This window comes from Pinus tabuliformis, chromosome 4_2 (assembly GCF_031772625.1).
Source record: "Pinus tabuliformis cultivar Carrire ecotype Pingquan chromosome 4_2, CPIR1, whole genome shotgun sequence".
NCBI classification, from domain to species: Eukaryota; Viridiplantae; Streptophyta; class Pinopsida; order Pinales; family Pinaceae; genus Pinus; species Pinus tabuliformis.
Window position 1 is genome coordinate 631,458,524 of NC_142304.1, and position 9,147 is coordinate 631,467,670.

The window sequence follows — 9,147 nt, forward strand, 5'->3', positions numbered from 1 at the left end:
CGTCTTTCTTAAGATTCAAAGACAATTTTCTAAAAAACTTATCAACTTCCAATAAATCAATCCTTTAATTCTATTGAATCAACAAATTCATAATGTCAGCACGGTACATGATTATAACATGCTCCAACATTCCTAGCTTCAACTAACCTTTTTTTTTTTTACTAAGATTAATATACTCTTATCCCAATGTCTTTATTTTTCTTGTGAACTCCACTTGGGCTACGTACCATTGAAGTTATAACCAATTAAGGCATTACAATGTGAACCATCTTTTAATATATTAGAAAATACTTTATGCTATTTTATTCTAGAGTTCCGAATCACGAATTAATATTTATTTATCATATTCTTACTTGTTAACTATATATGATGATCTTTTCATGGGAAATCCAAAAGTAATTGGATTATTAACTTGTGATTATTATGTCTTGGTATATACATAATATCGATCATTCTCTTATGATTCTTGGGGATCCGACGACCCACACTCTTCCACGTGAATCGATACCAGTCCTATGATTTCCCTGAACTCTCTAGACTCATCAGTTGTCAATTGATATGGTCCAGTGAATTAAATTTTTACCTCGGGAAAAGAGAGATCATCCTACAGTCCTAATTCCTAGGGTTTAGATCGACGACGTGGATAAGGTCCTTTATTTATGGGTGTAAGAAACTCCCATCCACTGCACCATCCCTCTCCAATTTGCACCATTCACTCTTGTTGAGATGAATCTCTGCAACTTATTCTTGGTTACTTGCAAATATTTCTTTTTATTAGCTAGGTTCCTCCTTCTCCTAGAGGAAAGTTCAACATTCAAATCATATTCCACAGAATTTCTTTCATGCTGCCAAATACATTACTTGCCTTTTCTATAGACAATGTTTTAATTAAGAGAATGTTCCTTCTCCCTTCTAAATTTTTTCTATTCTTAACGGTGCAAGGTTAGCAATGTTTGCCAAGCCACTTCTCATATTTCGTGGATAGGTTAAATGTCAGGAAAAACCCCCACCGCACCCTTAATAATGTATGTGCTGCTTTGCAGTTCGGCATACCAGTTTTGAATTAACCTTCAAGTGATTGGTATTGCAGTTGTTCTCCAAGAAAAAGGTTACAGGTAGTGTACTAACCCAATTTTGATTTTCTAGATTTCCTTCAGTTGCTTACTAGTCATATTGGAATTTTTCCACGGGTTAGGTTTCACTCGATGAGCATAACTTCATCTTTGCTTCAAAAACCCCCAAATTCTAACAAAATCCTCTTTTGAGGTTTTCTTCTCCAGGTATTTGGGATCTCGAGGCAAAAAATCTATTTTATATATATATATATAGATTCCTGGGAAAACGTTTGTAGCCATAGTTGTACAAGGATGCTACCCCTTTTTACGTGATAACATTCTGACCATAGCTAGGGCAATTTACTGGTATATTTGTTTTTACTTTAAAATCTGAAATAATTATTGAAGTGGTCATTATTTTCTAATCCCACGTTAATTTCTTCACCTTTATTTAATTTTTATATAGGACTATAGAAAACGTTCACTTCATGTATTGATTTCATAGGTAAAGACCCATTCCTCATACCCCTGTTTTATTTTATTTTATTTTCATTCAATAATCTGACATAATTTAACTTGGTGGCCTTGCAGGTGAGGCTCTCTTCCTGATTTCCAGGGTCCAATTTAGTTGCAACATTGCGGGTTTTGCAGGTTTTAATATCAAACTCTTGCTTGTCTCTAGGTGTCTTTGAGTCTCGTGTTTAGTTTTCCGACTAGAATTTCATTGGAATAAGCATTTTGTACATTAATTTTTACTTGGGTTATAATTCAGAACTATATTAGTGCCACAACCGCGAATCTTTGGCCCTATACAAAAACTCATAAGGTTCTCATAATTTATTATGGGTAGCGGTGAAGAGTAAATTGTATGTGTTCTTCTGTAATTACCCTTCATTATTTTATTAAAAATAATGTGTGGAAAAACTATCTAATACACTATCGCTTTAGTTAATCCATGGCCTAAGAGTAAATTATCTTTTTATATATTAACTATTGTTCTTTCTTTTCCTCGTAATGTATGAATTTTATTAGATAAATTGTTAGATTAAATAGTTTTGATATTTATTTTTCACTTGTCCTTATCACCAACAAATATTTATATAATTTTACTTTGAATTTTACTTCCCATTCTTTATGAATGTTTCACCATAGAAGCTATACAATGTTGTCACTACTATAACCATCTTGCACATAATGCTTGTTTTGGGTTGTATTAGCTTGAAACATGGTCACGGCTATAGTAGTTTAGCATTATACAAGCTGTTTACTTATAGGGTTCATGTTATATAATTCATTTTCCAACATTCAACTTTGTAATAACTGATATCTCTTATTTATATCCTTTCTTTCTAGCTAATGTAGAATTTATAAGTGAGATCCCGCCCTAGGACATGCTTGAATTATTCGAGCATTCTTTTCTGAACTCGAGACTATTTCTCTAGGCTGCTGGTTAATCTGCTAGGTCTGGTAACTAACCTGGGTTCAAAGGGTTTTTCCTTTTTTTTCTTTTTTTTTTTAAATCAACTCAAATCATAACAATTGGTATATATTCATCACAATTTCTTTATGTTTGAAAAATATTCACCAATTCATCAATAGACGGAAACATATAATCATGATATAATAATACAAAACAATATGAAATATTGATCTTTTCTTTAATCTAGCCCAGTCACAAAATCACCAGGAAAAAGAGTGCTCCACCCAACCGATGAGTGTTGTGTTTGAACAATAGGACTCCCCCCCGAGCTAATTTCTTCCTGGAACAGTTACTTGACAGTAACCCAATCAAATTTGTCCAGAGGCCTTAAGAACTTTCCAGTCTAGCCTAGGAAGTCAGACTTATGAGTCTATCTTAAGGATCCCACTAGCGACCCACCATCTCAAGGATACCCCAATTTGCAGCATCCTTCCAACCTTCAACAACATCATGTTTCAAGCTCCAAAGCTTGAAGCTTCAAATCCTCTCTTGGACCTCCTTCAACTAGGTACCAAGTCTCTAAATCTACCTCAATTTTTCCTCCCTCTCACCCTCTTGGCTCCCTTGCCCCAACTAAGATTATTTATCTCTGGGGAAGAATAATTGTCTTAACTGTCTGGCAAATGAAAATCTCTTTTAGAACCTTTTTCCCATAATTTTATGGTTTTCCATATATTGTATTAAAAATTTAAAATCAATAAGTTCATTTACATAAAATAATAACATTCTGTTTTTACCATCCACCTTGGCCTTTCCTGGTGCATAGTTTTATCAAGCCATTTCAATAAAGAAAAATGTTTACATCTTTTACTGAGGGGTGTTACAGTGATATAATGGGGCTCCAATTCATTGGTCTTGGAGTAGGCTTGCAAAAGATTCTTCTTATTAAATTGAGTTAGCTCTTTGCAACTTCTTGAAATTCTTTGAGATTTAGTGATATCATTTTTGTCCATGTTGGGATGATTTTCTATTCAATGGAGATTACCTCAATCCCTAATGAGGAAACCCTTTGATTATGGGTTTTAAAGAGAAGTTGTTTTGGGATCTGCAAAGGAGGAAAGAACTTCAACAAGGTTAAAGGATACAAACCTATATACTTCGATGAAATTTCATCAAAAGTTATAGTATTTCTTGAACCTAAGGATGAATTCCAAATAGAACTGAACTAAGGATAGACACAACTATTTGAATCCAAGAAACAGTAAGAGTTACAATAAACTAGAGAAACCTCAAGATGAATCGTTGTCTTGTTCTATGCATTTTTCCACAAGATTTTGAGGTAGCCTTCCCTAATTGTTGCCTAGTGATTATATTATAGGCTTGAGAAGATACAAAATAAAGGATCAAAAACTAGAAGGGCTGAAAATTAAAAAGATCCAAAAAATGAAAATAAGTGAGTAAGATAAGGGAAGGATCTAGTATAATATGGCCAAACTCCTTCACTTAAAATTTATCAAGCTAATCAAATGATATGCCTAACACAAAGGGACAAATTCTAGGTTTACAAAAGGGGTTAGAGAGTGAAGAATCATCAAATGGAGACATAGATTGTATAAGTTAATGTTGATTCCCAAAAATATAGAAAGTTCTCCTTAGACCAAATATTTGCGGATGTGGTTGATCCCTAAGGTTGCATGGACAATGTTGATGGGAGGTCTAAGATAATTAATGGGAATATCAATGTTTTTATCCCCACCAAAACTAGGATGTGTTATTTCCCAATTTTAGCACCTACACACTCCATTATCCCATTTATGAAACACATAATATAATCTGATCCTTTGACAACCAAAACGAAGATTAAGGAACACATGCTTAAGGTACTACAAAGGATCATTCAATCTCTCAAACTGATGTAAATGGAATGATGAACTATTTTCTCAATTGTGAGAGAATAAATGTGATGAGAAACTGTCAATATTAACTTAGAGCTATGGGATATAGCATGTATTCAAATCTCAATGTTTGAAGATATGTTAGCCCGCTCATCTGCCACATATTTGAGGTGTCTTTTGACATGGAAATAGGATGAGTGTGAAAGAAATTTGGAATCCCTTTTAATCCAAATGCTATTTTTTGTCAATTTATTTTCCTTCAACTTCATAAATAATTTATTGCTTTGATGATGGCTATGGAATCTCCAACATTTTAAAATAAGTTGACAATTTGCTCCTTTGCAACTAATATCCCTTACATGGTGAGTAAGCCTTTTCCTAGTTATAATAACTTGTCCTAATCCCTATGCAAAAGTGGATACTTTTTTCTCCTAATATCAAGAATTAATCACATAATTCATGTGTGGCAAACAAAATAAACTATATATACTAATAAGAAAACACCTAACATGAAGTGTATGAAAGCATGTTGCAAAGAATTAATGAGACCTTGAAAAGAATTATGCATAATTGCGAAAAAAAAAAGTGTGAATTGAATAATGACACTGGATGAGACCATCAAGAACACATGCCCACAGGAATGTGTGCTCATTCCTAGGAATGCATATGTGTTCCTAGGAATCAACTAACAACTAGGATGCATGATATGAATAGAAAGAGGTATCTGCCCATCGTATTTGCCCATGGAATTGAATCATGTTAAGGTGACAGAGAATATTATAAATAATAAATCTCGCCTTGCAAAAAGATAGATTAGTCCACCATGATGTAATAATAAAAAGTTTGGATGTATTCAATACATATTTTTTCATGATTAGGTATTCCTAAACTTACCAATTAAATTTATTATTTTATTTAAAGTTTGATTATTTTCCATATACAAATCTATTGGGAATGATTGAGGGTTAGAACTAGGTTGAAATAAGATTTTGTTCCATTATAATATTTTTTTTTATAAGTGAATTAAATTCCCATAGTTTCTCAAATATAAAAATGACATTAAAAAATAAATCTATTTTGAAATAAAAATTCTTCATATCAAATGTGACAACTATGATGTTTATGGAAAAAGTTTTAATTCTTTTCTTAAAATAAAGTATTGTGTATGTTACACTATATATATATATATATATATATATATATATATATATATATATTCCTAAAAAGCACACATACATATTTTTCTAAATAGAATAAATTTCATGTATATTTTAATTTTTTCACAATTTAATAAAGCAATATTATATGCACATTTTTATTTGTAAATAAGTGAATATTGTAAAACTGAAAATTAAATTATAAGAAAACATATTTTATTTATCTATTGAGACACAATAAAAATTTAAATAAAATAAATTAAAAAATAATTTTGGTTTCCATAATATTTTGCAAATGATAAAAAAAATATTTATATATCAAAGTTTTTTCAAAAATATTATATATAGGATTTTAAAAAATTATTAATATATAGATATTTTTTTCAAAAATATTATATATAGGTAAATTCCTATAGGAATTTGAACCTTGAATCCAAGGATTTAAATAACACTTCATAACACATGATCACCAATTGAATTCCCACAGTCTTATTTCAACCATATATTAATTTATTATCAATTTAGAAAAGAAATAGATTGTTATTGAACATTGAATCCCAAGATTTAAATAACACTTCATAACACATGATTGCCAATTAAACTCCCACCTTGGCTTATTTCAACCATATATTAATTTATTATCAATGTAGAAAAGAAATAGATTTTTATTAATATTGTCAAATTTAAATATATAAACTATTTTTATATATCTGAATTGAATCTCTGATTTATATTAAAAATGTTGAGAGTTGTTTTTCGTAAAAAATCACATTAAAAATAATTTGTGGAAGCCTTTGGGATCATCTAGTGTCTCTAGTATAGTTTATCGTAAACACAAATTATTTCTAACGTGATTTTTGTAGAAAAAAACTCAACATATTTTATATAATTATTTTTTTCTATTTTATTTATTTATAAATAAAATAATTTATTCTAATATGTATTTTAAAATATATATTTATATATAAAATAAACATAAATAAAATACCATAATAAATTTATTGTTATCTAAATAAAATAACAACAATAGTTTAATTTAATCTAAATTTCATTTAAAACAATTAATATATAATTTAAAGTTAATTTAAAAATTGAAATATGAAATAAATATTTGAATATTCAAACTTTAATAAAAAAGATATAAAAGAAACGTGAATTTTTAAAATGAGAAAAAAATTATAAAAGAAACGCAATTTTTTAAAATGGGAAAAAATTATAAGTAGTTAACTTCTTGCAATGTATCTGACCAGCCAAAATTCATTTGGCAGCACACTTAGCCCGAAGCCAAGACAAAATGAACCTTAAATCTGAAATAAACTAATTTATGATAAAAACTGAATGAAAATACAGAATGAAAATGGCAGGGAGCAATAGCATTTATTTATAAAAATCCTCTAAAAAAAATAGTCTTACAGTTTCACAATTGGACGATCAAGTCCAACATGCACTAGACCCTACTGAGTTGTAAATTCCCCATCAACCATTCTTTCTACAATATCTTCTACACCTTTGTCCAACATGAACTAGACCCCCCTGGTTTGTAAATCCCCGTCGACCATTCTTTATACGATATCCTCTACACCTTCACTCTGCTTCACAACCTGCCTCCACTAATGGGACTTACCTTACCTAGGGTGTGAGCCATATCTGAGATCTGACATGAACTTGCAGCAAAATGAATTTTCTTGTTCAATATTTTGCTTACCTTAGCATGGAACTTATATCCCACACATAGTGGCCCTCGTTTATCTCCATATGGCTAGCAGTCTTTTTTCCCTTTTTTCTCGGAGCCTGGAACTCACATACCACTCAATGGCCTCAAACTTAATGTTTCACTGTGTTGCAAAGATACCATGAAGTATTTCCTCATGCCAATATGAACGCTCCATTTTGTGTAGAGTAGCTCCCTTCCTGTAAACTTCATCACTTAGGATGCATGCAATGGAAGCAATTTGCTATTATAAAACAAAGTAAAAATGGAATTGATAAAACCACTCAGTGCTGAAGAGAGAAAATATGTGAAATCACAGCCATAAACTGGATCCATAAGCTGAGTTTGTGCCTCATACTATATGGTAGCCACTGCTTCATATCGTTTTTGAACTGGTAAGTGCATTAACAACACAGAAAAGTTGCTCGCTCCAAGTATCCGAAGAGCCTACGTAGTCTAGGATATGCATAAAGAACTCTACGCATGTTCAAAATTCAAAATTTAAATCTCAAATTTCAAAGGGGTCGTCTAACGAGATGGATGAATTACCTAAATGACTAAAAGTGGCTGGAATCTGAGTAAAAAATTTCAAAAAATTGTGTCGAGGCAATGTTTGAATTGTGTTTTTGACGGTAGAAATAGATTCAACACCATAAAAAAACATCTAGGACACTTAAAATTTTGAATTTTAACAACTATAACTTACAAAAATCCTTTCGGGATTTTCTCTAAATATAATCGGAATTTCCATAACTTTCCAAGCAACTCCTCCACCTCATTAGTCTACCCAAATTTCAAATAAGAGGGACTTTGTTAGCCATCCCATCTACAGAATTTTAATGACTCTGCTAGTTCTCGTCAGTCTAGGTGAGCCCCTAGGAATATGGATACAGATGGATACTAATGTGAAGTGATTGCTAGTTTTCCGACTTCCACAGTGACGGGTTGCCGTGTTTATGTAAACGGACGACAACAGAGATGAGAAGGGTCCATCTAGCGACATTAACAATTCCAAAAAACCTGCAATCGAGATAAGCTCGGCAGCTGAGATGCCAATATATTTGTTATTTTAAACTTCAAAAAATATTTGAATCTAATTTTTTTCCCTTACTAATTACAATCTAAAAATTATGGAGCATTATTTTATTTTCAACATTAACAATTTAAATCCCAATTTCCATATAAGACTTAAATTTTTCTTTTTCATATTTTTACAATAATATATATATTTTAATTTTTTAACATATATTTTAGTCTTGATATAAAACTACATTTTAATTTTATAATATAATATAAAAATTAATAATAAAAGCACATTTTTTTAATCTTATAATTTAAAATTTCATAAGTTTTTTCTAACAGATAAATTTATTTTTATTTCAATATTATTATAGCACAATCACATTATTAAATGTGGTTGATAAATGTCTTACAACCACAATAATAAATGTGGATGATAAAGCCAATATGCCCATATCAAGCACATATATCAATTATCAATAATATTAAGAATTAATGTTTTTAATTTCATTATCAATAATATTAATATAAATATAAGAATCATATTCAAAATAATTAATATTATATTATTACTATTATATTAAATAATAATAATAATAATAACAAAAATTATATTAATAATCATTTAATAAATAATAATGAAGTAATTATGAAACAAACGTTCAATAAAAATTAAACAACAATTTAAATATGGTTGACAGGAAATTCAACTTTAAATGCTCCACCAGAACACAATTATTAAACGCTATCCTTTTCTAAAACACATCGAGACTGATGACAAAAGGTGCACCATTTCAATTCAAGAAGATAATGATCACGACCATTCACGCTTTCCAACCAATCCCTTCTTGCATTGTCTTGCGTTTTTGCATAAGGTTGAAAAGAAAAA